This window comes from Copadichromis virginalis, linkage group LG19 (assembly GCF_057382275.1).
Source record: "Copadichromis virginalis isolate Kocher_CV1m ecotype Utaka linkage group LG19, C_Virginalis_male_GT1.1, whole genome shotgun sequence".
NCBI classification, from domain to species: Eukaryota; Metazoa; Chordata; class Actinopteri; order Cichliformes; family Cichlidae; genus Copadichromis; species Copadichromis virginalis.
The window spans coordinates 18,409,352-18,422,060 of record NC_140636.1 but is presented as its reverse complement, the minus strand read 5'-3'; the positions used below and the strand labels follow the sequence as shown (position 1 = coordinate 18,422,060).

General features: G+C 40.1%; 1 protein-coding gene across 1 annotated transcript in view; it reads left to right on the top strand.

Annotated features, from left to right (window-relative positions):
- The first annotated feature begins 10,176 nt into the window (after nucleotides 1-10,176).
- The window catches only part of LOC146685917 (leucine-rich repeat and fibronectin type-III domain-containing protein 5-like), a 137,731-nt gene continuing 135,198 nt past the window's right edge, over nucleotides 10,177-12,709 (top strand). The window contains exon 1 of the mRNA XM_085441055.1: nucleotides 10,177-11,168. The gene's annotated coding sequence lies outside the window, so the exon portion shown is untranslated. The remainder of the gene's footprint in view (nucleotides 11,169-12,709) is intronic.

The following is a 12,709-nucleotide window of genomic DNA, read 5'->3' as shown; positions in this document are numbered from 1 at the left end:
TGGTGAAGTGTAAACAAGTAAAAGATGGTTTCAGAGTGATTGTGGCCTTGTATTGTTAGGTACAGCATGAATAAGAGGCTTGCAGGGAAGGCTTATCTGTTTGCCAGCGCACACACACACTCTTTTCTCACTCACATGTGCACAAACACACATCTATCCTAACTCAGATAAGGCTTCTAAAACTGTGTAGATAACATTGCGAGGCAGTGTATGGCACAGATTTCACCATGAAAAGAACATGTACATGGGAGCATACACACATGCGCGATGGGAGCATACACACATGCGCGCACACAGACACATGCACACAGACGCACATTCCAGTGTTTCATGGTGTCATGTTAGGACAAAATGTTCAGGACTGTTCCATAAAATAACACATTCAGGCAGTTCTCCTTAACTTTTCAACATCTCTTATCGTGTTGTTAAGAGTAATGTTAGCATCTAGCTTTATTGCAGTAGTGCAAAGTGTGGATCAGGGAAATTATTTTACTGCTATTGGTAAATAATCATCATCATTACTATTGCATTAATAATATAATTTACAGTATTGATATTGTATTCAGAGGTTTAAACAGTGTGTGTGTCTTTCAGAAAGACTAAGTTGCAGGCTGACAGGAAGTTGCAGAGAGTTTGCAGAAGTGAAAGCAGAGTCTAAGTTATTCCGAGGAGCAGGCTAGACGAGGCTATTTGAATTACTAGGTTATTCAAATTGTCTGTTATACTTTTATATTCTTTCATTAAGTTTTTAGTAGAGGTTCTCGATTAGAACATTTATTCAATATAGTACATATAGTTTCAGTTAGGTTATTGTATCTAAGGATGAGCCTCGGTTCTGGTAAAAGGTCAGAAGTGCAACGGGTGAGATGAGAGAGCATGTAAGGTCAACACATACACACACACACATTAGTTAGACTCATTTATAGGTGAGAAGTTGGTCATGTTTGTCTCTGGAAAGAGGAACAGCGTCTGGCAGGATGTGGGGCTCGTGTTCCAGACGAGATAGAAGACAATGTTCTTTTAAAAACCGTGTTAAAAGTCATTGTGGTTTTGATTTGACGTATGTATATTCTGTCTGTGACGTATGAAGGGGCATCATTAATTCAAACCCTGATGCTATAAAAATCTGTGTATGCTTTGATTAAGTTGAAGATCAATCCCTATCTGCATACAGAGTGGTCTTCCCACGCGTGTATTCATTAAAATCAATTGTTTGACCAAGATCTTCTGGACCAATGGTTGTTTGTACTCTCCTTCCTCAATATTTGAACCTTAACATTTGGGAGCTTCGTCCGGTGGTTGAGGAGGGAGAGAATTGGAGGTGTAGACGGTGAAATTCGGTGGTCCGTTGTGGTCAGACAGGCAGGCGTGACCTGGCAACCAAACTGAGGGGACAGGCGCCTTTATAAAAGAGGTAGGCACAGGCCTGTTGATTTTATCCGAAGTGTGCTGAATTGGATGATAAAATTAAATGTCTATTCAGTAAAAGTTGCCGGTAAATGTCTGCTTTGATTTTGATGAGAATCTCATGACAGTACTGAGGATTTAAAGCAGTTGGACTGCTGAAAATGATTGAATGCAGTTGGACCGCTAAAAGGATTTAATACGGTTGGACCGTGGAAAGCAGTTGGACTGCTCAATTTTAGTATGTTAGGGAATTTGGTTATTTTTTGGTTATAAGGTAACTCTAAGAGTCTGCTTCCTTAAGAGTGTGTGTGTGTGTGTGTGTGTGTGTGTGTGTGTGTGTGTGTGTGTGTGTGTGTGTGTGTGTGTGTGTGTGTGTGTGTAATTTAGTATGGATAAAAAGTGTTTCTCAGCCTTATTATTTTCTAACAAAGCTGACTGTGTCAGAGCTGTCAAAACTTTGGCTGATAATGAACCTCATACTGTAGACTGTCTGTAGATCCATGCGCTATAGATGACTCAACAGTATAAAAAGCCTACTTTACTGCCTTAGTGTCTTACCCATAGAAATTTTTTTTCAGGCTTAACACTAGAATTACTGAGCCTTTTTTTTCCCTAGTGCAAGTCCCTACTACTAGATTTACTAGCCCTGCGGAAATTCCCCCGACCCTAACAGAGAGATTCAGGTCTTTCCTTACCTGCAAAGCTACTTTCCTTCCTTACCTGCAGCGTACAATACACCATGGTAGTTTCTATGTGCAATATTTCTCATATGCAATATTAGCTCTTGTCAATCCTTGTCACTACATTGCATGCCTGTCCATAAACTTATATACACAGAGTTGTACATATATTTGTATAGCCACATAATATTTTACATAATATACATCAAATCTAGTTACACACACACACACACACACACACCTATATATATATATAGATAGATACATGGATAGATATGTGTGTGTGCATATATATAATATGTATGTGTGTATATGTATATATGCGTGTGCATATATACACGTGTGTGTATTTATGTTTCCAGATTGTTTGTATAGGGCACTGTCTATACTGTGCTCTTTGTAACCATGTAATAGTTTTATTTAATTGTATTTTATAGTTCCCATTAACCTGTCTTCCACCATGTTTTTAAGCAGGTTGGTCTGTGCTCACATACGCTAAATTGTTTTCCTTTTTAAATTATTCTTTTATATGGTAAATGGTAAATGGTCTGTATTTATATAGCGCTTTACTAGTCCCTAAGGACCCCAAAGCGCTTTACATATCCAGTCATCCACCCATTCACGCACACATTCACACACTGGTGATGGCAAGCTACATTGTAGCCACAGCCACCCTGGGGCGCACTGACAGAGGCGAGGCTGCCGGACACTGGCGCCACCGGGCCCTCTGACCACCGCCAGTAGGCAACGGGTGAAGTGTCTTGCCCAAGGACACAACGACCGAGGCTGTCCAAGCTGGGGCTCGAACCGGCAACCTTCCGATTACAAGGCGAACTCCCAACTCTTGAGCCACGATCCCCTTTCAATTAATAGCAATAACATAGTATATTGGAATATACTGTCAGTGAAAGTATAGACCAAAAAGAAACCACATACTGTGGACACAGTAATGTTAACTGTATAAAATAGGGTTGTTGTTTTTTTGTTTGTTTTTTTTACTTGTGGGGTTCGGTTCACTGTTTCACTAATGCTGAGGCATCTAAGACTGCAGAACCAGCTGACTGAGTCCCTGCATTGTGCTGAAATAGTTGAGCTCTTTGATCAAAGCTCTCTGGCTTGTTTAAAAATGTAGTAAATATCAAAACAACTTACTTTTGATCTCATTATAAGTAATAAAATTCAGGCAAGTACTGGTGTCGTTCACTTAATAAGAGCATCAATGCAGTCTTGTTGTGACTCTAGCACTATCCACTGTATTGAAAAGCTCTGATCTAACAGCCTGAAATGGCTCTGCTGCCTTTTTTTTTTGACTGCTAACTTCTTTGCACAGCAGGGCTGTCTGTCTGCGCTGGCATATTGTACAAGATGCTTAAATTACCTCCAGTTTTAGCAGCTATACTGAATTTAATGAGGGTGAACTCTCATTAATTCAAGTTCCACAACAGAATAAAAAAAGGGCAGGCAGGGGATTACTCATTAGTCTGCTTTCTGTATTAATAATATGCAGCCTGAAGTCGTCAAAGTATATTTCTTTTTTGTTCTTGCAAGTTGCAGTTAATTATCAGAACATTTAATAATGTCACAAATAATTACATTATTTCTTAGTAGTGTTATGTACTACCATCAAAGCATTATGGCTTCGGAACTGAATGAAGCAATGTGGTCAACAGGACCCTGCAGAGGAATTTCAAAATGAATCCTTAAGTGTAACATTTGTTTAAAATTCTATCCTTGTAACGTATATTCCTGATATGTATAATAGAGTGAATATGTGGACACACTCACCTGTATAATCCAGGCGTCATTGTGTCAATTAACTCTGGTGTTTAACAGGAACACTTCCAGCTTTTGGTTGTGTTCGCTTTCTAAATTTGGCACACAATGATCCAATTACATGATACCAACCAGCTTGAAATTTTCACATAAATCCCCTGCAGTACGGTGAATTTATGTTCACTGGATCAACTGTATTATGTGAAGGTTATGCTGCACTTTTATCATTTACAAACAAGATTCAATCATAGCTATAACCTGGTAATAAGTAACTTTACAAGACTGATCAGAAACACAGGATCTAATCCTATTTTCTTTATAGTAGGATATCCTATATTCACCTATATAATTATAATAGGGATAAAATACTGTTTAAGTTTTCAAATTACTGAAAATTTCAGCGGTCTGATTCCAAAAGCATCCCAGGGCTGAGACGATCAAAAAATCTGTGTTATCAGTCCTCCTAAGCTTAAGAACCATTTCCCTGCACCACTATAGCTTAAGATGCGCTTAGAGATGATACCAAACCTGCAGGAAGCGGGAACATTACACTTTCATTTGATTCATCTGCCAGTTTCTCCCCTCGTGATCCTCAGCTCCCATTTCCTGCTACTGTAATCATCCTTTCTCGATGAAATACCACTCTCCCAAAATTTTCTTTTATTGGGTGTTGCACATTGTATGCCTACAGAATGTCATTTACAATGGATGAAAAGCATACTCACAAAACTCACACCACCACTGCTTTTAAGTATTTTATGTGCAGGAAGGAAATAACTTCCTGCAAGAGCAACTAAACTGATCAAAGTTTTCTGTCTTATAAAAAGCCGTAAACAGCAGTAAGCTGAAAGCTGCCGAGATACAAAATGTGTTTCCCCGTGTGCAATTAGACATGCAGTTTGTGATCTATTGTTTTTTTTTTGTTTTGTTTTGCTTTTTTACTAAAGCTAACATATACAGTACAGTAGCTTTTTGTTAAAATGCTTAATATTCATGTTGTATAGTACATACGTTGTAATGATTGGAAAGTTTTAGTTTGATTAGTTTTGTCCATTGGTGTACATTAGTACAAGTCCTTTTTCCTGTTGCCTTGAGCAGGGCATCTAGTGAGATCATTATGCATGCTCTAATTGTTTTTATTTTATTTTTAATAAATAAATAAATATATAAAAGATTAAAAGAAAAAAATCCTAGATTGGGTCATTCGTGAGTAGGTAGGCCTACACCCTTGACCACTCATCTCATCTGTGTGCAAACGGATTGCAGTCAGTATTACCTGCTGCCATCTGCAAAAGCCATAACAGCTAATCAATAGCTTGATCCATAGTGACAGAAGGCTAAAGCTTCGGCAGCTTATGTTGATACTTACAGTGCTTTTGTGCTCCCATCACCAGGTTTTGCTCCAGTGGATCGAGGATGACACAAACAGTACTTGTCCTGGGGATTTTTGTAGCTTCAGTTACAGCCAGTTCTATGAAAATAATGTGTGACCAAGTCACATTCTGGTAAATGAAGAGAATTTAAGAGATTATCTCAAGAGTCTACGCTGACAGCTACAACAGCTTGGACTGTTCTAAAAGGCTATATCTGTAAAGTAAATGTTCTGAGGTGATACAGAATAATCAGAATCAGAATCAGAATACTTTATTGATCCCCCAGGGATCAATAAAGTATTCTGATTCTGATAATACAAATATCACTGAACTACAGCTGCTTTACACTGCCTCACACCACATCAGACCTTATCTTCAATTGGTTACTGGATGTCTACCTCTGTGATCACTGATCCAAGTCTCAGTGAGCGGATTTTTATCTAGCCATCCAATTATTTCCGTCTTACCACTGTTTCCAACATGGTCCCCGGATGATCATACAATCAATGCACTGATCGGCACTACTGGAAGTCTCTGCTTTTCTGGCTCAGAGTGTCAAGAGGATCGGTCAGTGACTTTCCTTATTATATATGAAACTGCAGGTAGGACTGATTTTAGTTTCAAATAAAAATGACAGAAGATTAAAAAAAAGAAAAGAAGTACTGTCTATAATTTGACAGGACATTTGTCAAAATTTGTCCTACTTTATCCAAATTCACTCATAAGCCATGTCCCATGGTGATTAATGAAAATAACAACATCACCACCATCTAGAGGGACAGCCAAAGGATTAAAGTCACGATGATGTGTTTGTCAGGACCATAAATGTGTATATATTATCCTTGTACAAAACTAAGTGGGAATTTTATCTGAAGGTGTTAGCATTCATTTGATTATACTCATAAAGTTAACCTAACCACAACAAAGTGACACTTCGGGATCTATGCCATCACTGCATAGATTATCATGAATTTTAAAAATGCCGTAGTAGATGAGTCTGATTAGGTTTCAAATGGTTAATCGATTTTAACATATGTTAAGAGCTAATCAATAAACTGATTGGCAGCAGCAGTAGCCTGAAGGTTAGACTTTGTCCATTTATTGTCACGGCCAGTCAGTTTGTGGCACTGAGGTCATACATGTAACGGTAAACATTCAGCTCTATTAAGCTGACATTCTGTGGGGATGTAAAGTAGTTAGTGTAGCTGACATCAGCAGTTCTTAAGTGCTATTTGAGTCATAACAGGAAAATGACCTTATTTAATCCCTCAGATATGACTTCCGTCCAACAGGACATTCCAATTCAGCATTTTTTAATAGACTACAGCAGTGTTCACTCATAACAGCTTTACAACTCTTTAACAAGTAAATCACATAGAAAAAGATACATTTGCACAACATTTTGGGTTATCGCTCATTCACCATGCAAATTTAGCATGGCCAATAGAGACTAAGTAGACAAATTATTATGGAACATGCCAGGTTAAATGAAAACTCATTAGCCTTCAAGGCACCTAACCCAGCAACCCTGTTGATGATTTGGAAAGACTAGCCCACTGATTAATTAAACATTAATGATTACAAAATGAGAGAATCCATTAGTCAGTAATGACATCTTGACTGTATGGCAAAGCTACACAGAAAACTGAAAGTGCTCACTGCTTTTTATTTATTTTTTTATTATTTCCTTTCTGCTCCAGCAATCCTAACCATAGACCACCCAGTCTCTGATTCCATGGACCACCACCATTTCTTATCAGTGTCCTGCAGAAAAGCCATATCTTAAATTTTGGCTTTTGTGGAATGGAGAGCTGATAAGACCCCATACATCTGAGCGGATCCCCTGTGAACCACTGAATCTGATATCCCTGCAACCTAGCCTTAACAGCTTTAATATATTTAAGGTATGTGACGCTTTGCAGTCTGGATCATGTTCTCAGACTACATATCCACTTGTCTCAGAACATCATGTCGACTGTGAAGTGGGTACATAAAAATCAGAGAAGATCCACTTCAAACTGTATAAATTCTCTAATCTCTGTCAGCAGCTTCACCTCTCCCCTCCATGTCCTTATTTTCTCAGTGTTCTGCTTATCAACCCAGAGAGGGGTCACTTGATTACTCACTTCTTTCTTTTCTTTAAGCCACAACCATCTGTCACATAGAGACATAGGAACAAGGAGAAAGTGAGTTGAATGACAACATGACAGGTGATGCATATTTGAGCCAGAACAGATTGACGACCACCGTCAAGACTAACTGGCACGGGAGAGGGAGGCATAGACAAGAAAAATAATTTTGATAAAGAGGAGAAAAATATATGTTCGTGCGCTCCACACATGGAATAAAAATGTTTCAAATAAGAACTTCCACGCACCTGTTCTGAGCATTGTAAAATACCACAGGGTTATCGGTGAGTATTCCGGAAGTATAGTCGTTTTATTTCAGAATAAAAGCGCAACAATTTCATACACAACGTATTCTGGTACTCTGGTCATCAGCGTTAACGTTGTTGAATATTATGGTTAGAAACTAACAATCACACCTACCAGGCTCTCTTTTGCTCTCTCTTAAATTGATAGCATTTTGTTTAAATACAAGTTAAAATTAATTTACCATATTAAACAGATTATTTTAGTTTAATTGACTTAATGCGTTTGTTAATTGGCCCACGTTGGCTAAAGATAACCCTCAGTTCTCTGCATTGCATAGTCTGCAGTCCCCTTAAAGCAGGGTGGGCAATGAATTTTCCCAAGGGTAACATTTGAAAATGGGACAGAACTCAGTTCTGTTCAGTATCTATTTATGTCTTTATAAGCTTGTTGGCGCAGTTCTCCACAACAGCCTGGTTTATTGTGTAAACCAGGGGTGTCCAAACAACTTACTCCGGCCCGCGGTCCATTTTTAATTGGCCCACAAGTAATTTTATAAATAGAATAGAATATGGCCCGCACTTCAACTTTTACTAGAGTATTGCACTTCTTAGTTTTAACACCAGGGGAAACTACTGTTGATCAAGGCAGTTGCTCCACCAAAAAGGACAATCACAGAAGAAATGTACCCCAAGTTACTAAACATGGCAGAACCAAAGAAGCGAAAGGTAGAAAGTGAATGCAGAAAATTTCAGACACGGTGGGAGAGTGAATATTTCTTCAAAGAATTCAAGGGGAAGTGTGTCTGTTTGATCTGCACTGAAACTGTGGCAGTTATGAAAGAGTATAATGTACGACCTCATTATGAAACCAAACATCAGGCCTATGCATCCTACACTGGTGCTGAGCGAGAGCAGAAATTAAAGCAAATGGTAGCTCTCCTGCGGGGTCAGCAACAGTATTTTTTTCGTGCTCAAATTGTCCAGGAAAAGGCTCCAATAGCCAGCTATGAGGTCGCCCAACTCATCGCAAGACATGGCAAGCCTGTTTCAGATGGAGACCTCATAAAACACCGAAATAATGTGCCCGGAAAAAGTGCAGGACTTCAACAACGTCAGCGTGTCCAGAGATACAGTTGTGCGACGCACTGAAGACTTGTCAGCCAACATTAAACTGCAACTGTCTGATGAAGCTGTGCTTTTGATTTTTACTCCATCGCATGCGATGAGAGCACCAATGCCACAGACACCGCACAGCTGCTAATTCTTTTGCGGGGAGTGGACGAGAGCATGAGCGCTTTAGGTGAGTAAAAAATATATTCCACAGTACCCGTGTGTTAATGTGCAGGTACACATGCTTCAAATATCAATAATGCGCATCAATTCTGTCACTACCCTGCTTTTGCGCACAACTTTCTTATATGCACAGCGCACGCACACGTAGTCAGCTGTTCTCATCTGATGCAGATCTGCTCCTTGATCAAGTAACATTTGTCCGGATTTTTGGCACGAGTGGCGTACGATCAGCACCGCAGCTGGATGGCCCGATTTACATACCCAGCACAGCTGATACTCACCAGAATAATTTACTAAAATTATATACACTCCTGTTATTAAGTCCAGTTCAGTCTGTTAATGTTGATAACCGTTTCAAACGAACGTTAATAGGTGTGTTGCTAAGCCTAATAACTTAAATAACAAGCTTGAAATGTACCCGTCCCATTTTCCCCTTTATTGTTTTTTCTCTGTGCTGTAAATCTTCTAAGAAGAAATCTGAGGCTGCTGTTCTGAGAATGAGCTACCAAAGCTTTTTCTGGATAAATCAATAAATTTCTATTTCCATTTATGGAAAGCTGTGATGAAGGCAGTTTTGTCTTTAATTATATTCAACAATATAACATATTCGATCACTTTTAAGTGATTTTTCTAACTTTAATACACTAAAGTTAAGGTTATATACCTAATTTCTAGTAAGTGACCCGGCCCCTCCTATATTTTTATGTATGTGGCCCTCAGTGAAAAAAGTTTTAACACCCCTGGTGTAAACCCTTGGGAAGATTCATTAAGTGATTGGTAGCAGAATTCATGTTTACATAGGAACATCGTGGAAGCAAAGGGATCCTCTATGGGCAGACAATGACAATCAGACACTTAAGGGCAGCCTCAGACATTTTTATATGACTACTTTATCAAGAGCGGATGTAAATTAAACTTCACATTCATGGTATGGAGGGTGCCTGGGGTGGGGGGTGGGGATTCTATTACCATTCAAAAGTGAAGACTTTTAGGAATTTGGGAAATTTTGGAATGCATTTTGAATGACATGCAGACTTGCATGGGCGGATAGATTCCTCAAATGGTATTCCAGCCATCTGCCACTGTAACACCAGTGGTGCAATTTTATAAATGTTCCTATATCCAGTCACACTGTCAGATTCTGTCCTTATCCTAAAAACCAGTTCCATGTGGTTAAAAAAGTACTTGAAAAGCGCCACTCGCTGCTTTTATTTTGAAATCTGTATGAGGAAGCGATGTTCTCCTCTCAGATGAAACATGGCACTTGTCGGACCTGACACGCTCCGGGGATTAACGGTAACAGAGCAGCGACCTGCAAAGAGGATCGCGAAGCAGGTTAAGCTTTCAGTGAGCGAGTAACCGGGCGGCAGCTTGGCCGGGACGTTACTGCTCTTTTTATTCTGCTTCATTTTCTGCCCTTTTATACATTTTCCTCTTCTCTTTAACTCCTGACTGCAGCAGAGACCCACAGAGTTGAGAGAGGGTGAGCGACGGGAAGAGAGACTCAGAGACAGAAAGAGAGAGAGAGCGAGAGAGAGAGAGGACAGCAAGAAAGAGAACGGGAGGGAGTGGGTGAAAAAGAAAATCCCAAATTCGATATTAAAAGCTTGTCGAACAAGCCAGGAAATGTACTGGTTTGGATTTTAAGTGCTTAATAACCAACAAACTCTCCCTAACCCGCGGAATTTTTCTGGATTAATTTGAGTTTTCCACCCCTTTTTTCCTACCTGGGATATTTTCTGCCTTGCAGCGGAATTCTCCCTGTTTCACCTGCCCTAGGTGAAAGAGGGAGGAGAAGGAGCGGAAGAACAGGCGAGAAATAGAAGACAAAAAGAAGGAAGACAGAGAAGAGGAATGAGACGGGCGGAGGGCTGAGAGAATCACTCCAGTTTTCTCTCGGATCGGATTCTACCCTTACCAAGCGGATGGAGGGATGAAACCGGGAGAGAAGAAGACGGGGGAGAGTGTGAAAGAGAGAGGAGCGAGAACAAGAGGAGGATGTAGTCGTCGGGCGCTGTGAGAATGCAAAACGGACGCACCCCTCCGGAAGATCGGATTGAACTATAAACCTAAACGGAATTTACAGACAACCAAAGGATATTACGCACATTTACTTCGATATATACGTATATGGGGCATATTTTCGTATTTGGAGCATATTTGTGTGGAATTACAACTATAATTGCCACTATCTTCGCAATAATGGGATTTGGAGAAATAATTGCGCGCTGACAGCCGGTGAACGAAGAAAACCTATCCTTGAAAGAGGTAAAGTTTAAACTCTTTTATTTCTTGTTTAACGCACAAAATGAAGGCTCGGCTTTCTCTTGCCCTCTCTATCTATCCACCTATGCCTCCAACTCTTCCTTCTCTGTGCCTGGGTCTGCTGGAGCCGGGGAATGGTCGTCTGTTGAGGGGTAAAAGAGTTATTTCTAGACTCCCGTGCGCTGACATTTAGTCTGGATGCTGATATGCTGCGGGAAGGAGGCAGAGGGGGTGTAGTTTGATAGCATTGGGTAGGTGGCTGGAGGGCACAGAGAAGGGGCTAGTGCATTAAAGAAAACCACCACTGAGAACATTGCAAGGTCAAAATTAAACCTGGCGTAAGTTACAAAGGCTCTGTGTGAGTCTGTGGAGGTAAAGCCTACATTTTGAGCAGCTCTCTCCGTGTGTGTGTGTGTGTGTGTGTGTGTGTGTGCACGCGGGCGTTCGAGCCCGCGAGCTCAACCAGAAAGAATGAACAACTTGAGCGTGCGCGCAACGTGCGTCTCCAGCGAGAAGAAAACCCACTAAAATGTCCATGCAGCGGTTATTAAAGCGCGCAGGTATCTGCACTTCAGCACGCCTTTTTGTGCAGTACGCGCCACACCTTTACCTGATACCTGAAAATAAATAAAATTAAATCATGCATCAGTGTTTGTGCGCGTGCGTAAAGCAATTAAACCCACACACAATGTAACTAGAACACCACAACGATTTAGCTTTAGTATCCACCGTCTGTCAGTTTCAAATAATGACAGGGATGTTTTGTGTATGTTTGCGTGCGCTGGCACGCGTGAGACAGCGAAAGGGGGGGCGCTACCGCTGAATAGCATAGGCCAGTATAGTTTGTGTGCACAACATAAAAAGTACAATATCTAAATAACAAGAAATTGTATCCATTTATTGATTAATTTCAAGGTTTCTTGCATTTTCAACCCATTGCGCTGATCTTGACTCTGCATCAGAGCAGATTCTGTGCTGGCCCATCAAAAGCTGCTCGGCTGCTGTAAATGTGGCATCCACAAAGATATAAAGTCTACAGGGTGATAGTAGATATGCTTACACAACAGAAGCAAACTGCCAAAACCACAAGCCTTACACATATTTGCTCAGCTCTGGAGTGTGGTCCACTGGCGCTCCATGTAAACATGGTCATCCATGCCTGCAGTTCAAAAACCATCAGTTAAGTTTAATGTTTGTTTTACGTATCATTTTTGACAGTGTGTAGCTGGAAGGTTGAATATCCCTCCAGCCCACAGGAAGTATTTGTATAAAGAAATGAAAGCAGTTTTGAGCTGGCATTGTGCTCCATCCCTTGGCTGAGACTCATTCCTGCATTATAATGTATGAAACACAGAAAAAACACACACAAAATGGCTGCAATGAAAGTGGCTCTAATAATAAAATAACGTTTATGATGGGATATGCTGTTGTTTGTTGCTGTCATTCCAAAAAAAAAAAAATCCTGTCCACAGATGTCCTTTCAGGGGGTTCATTTAAAGCAGAATGAAAATTATTCACCAATTATGTGTATTTTTTTTTTAATT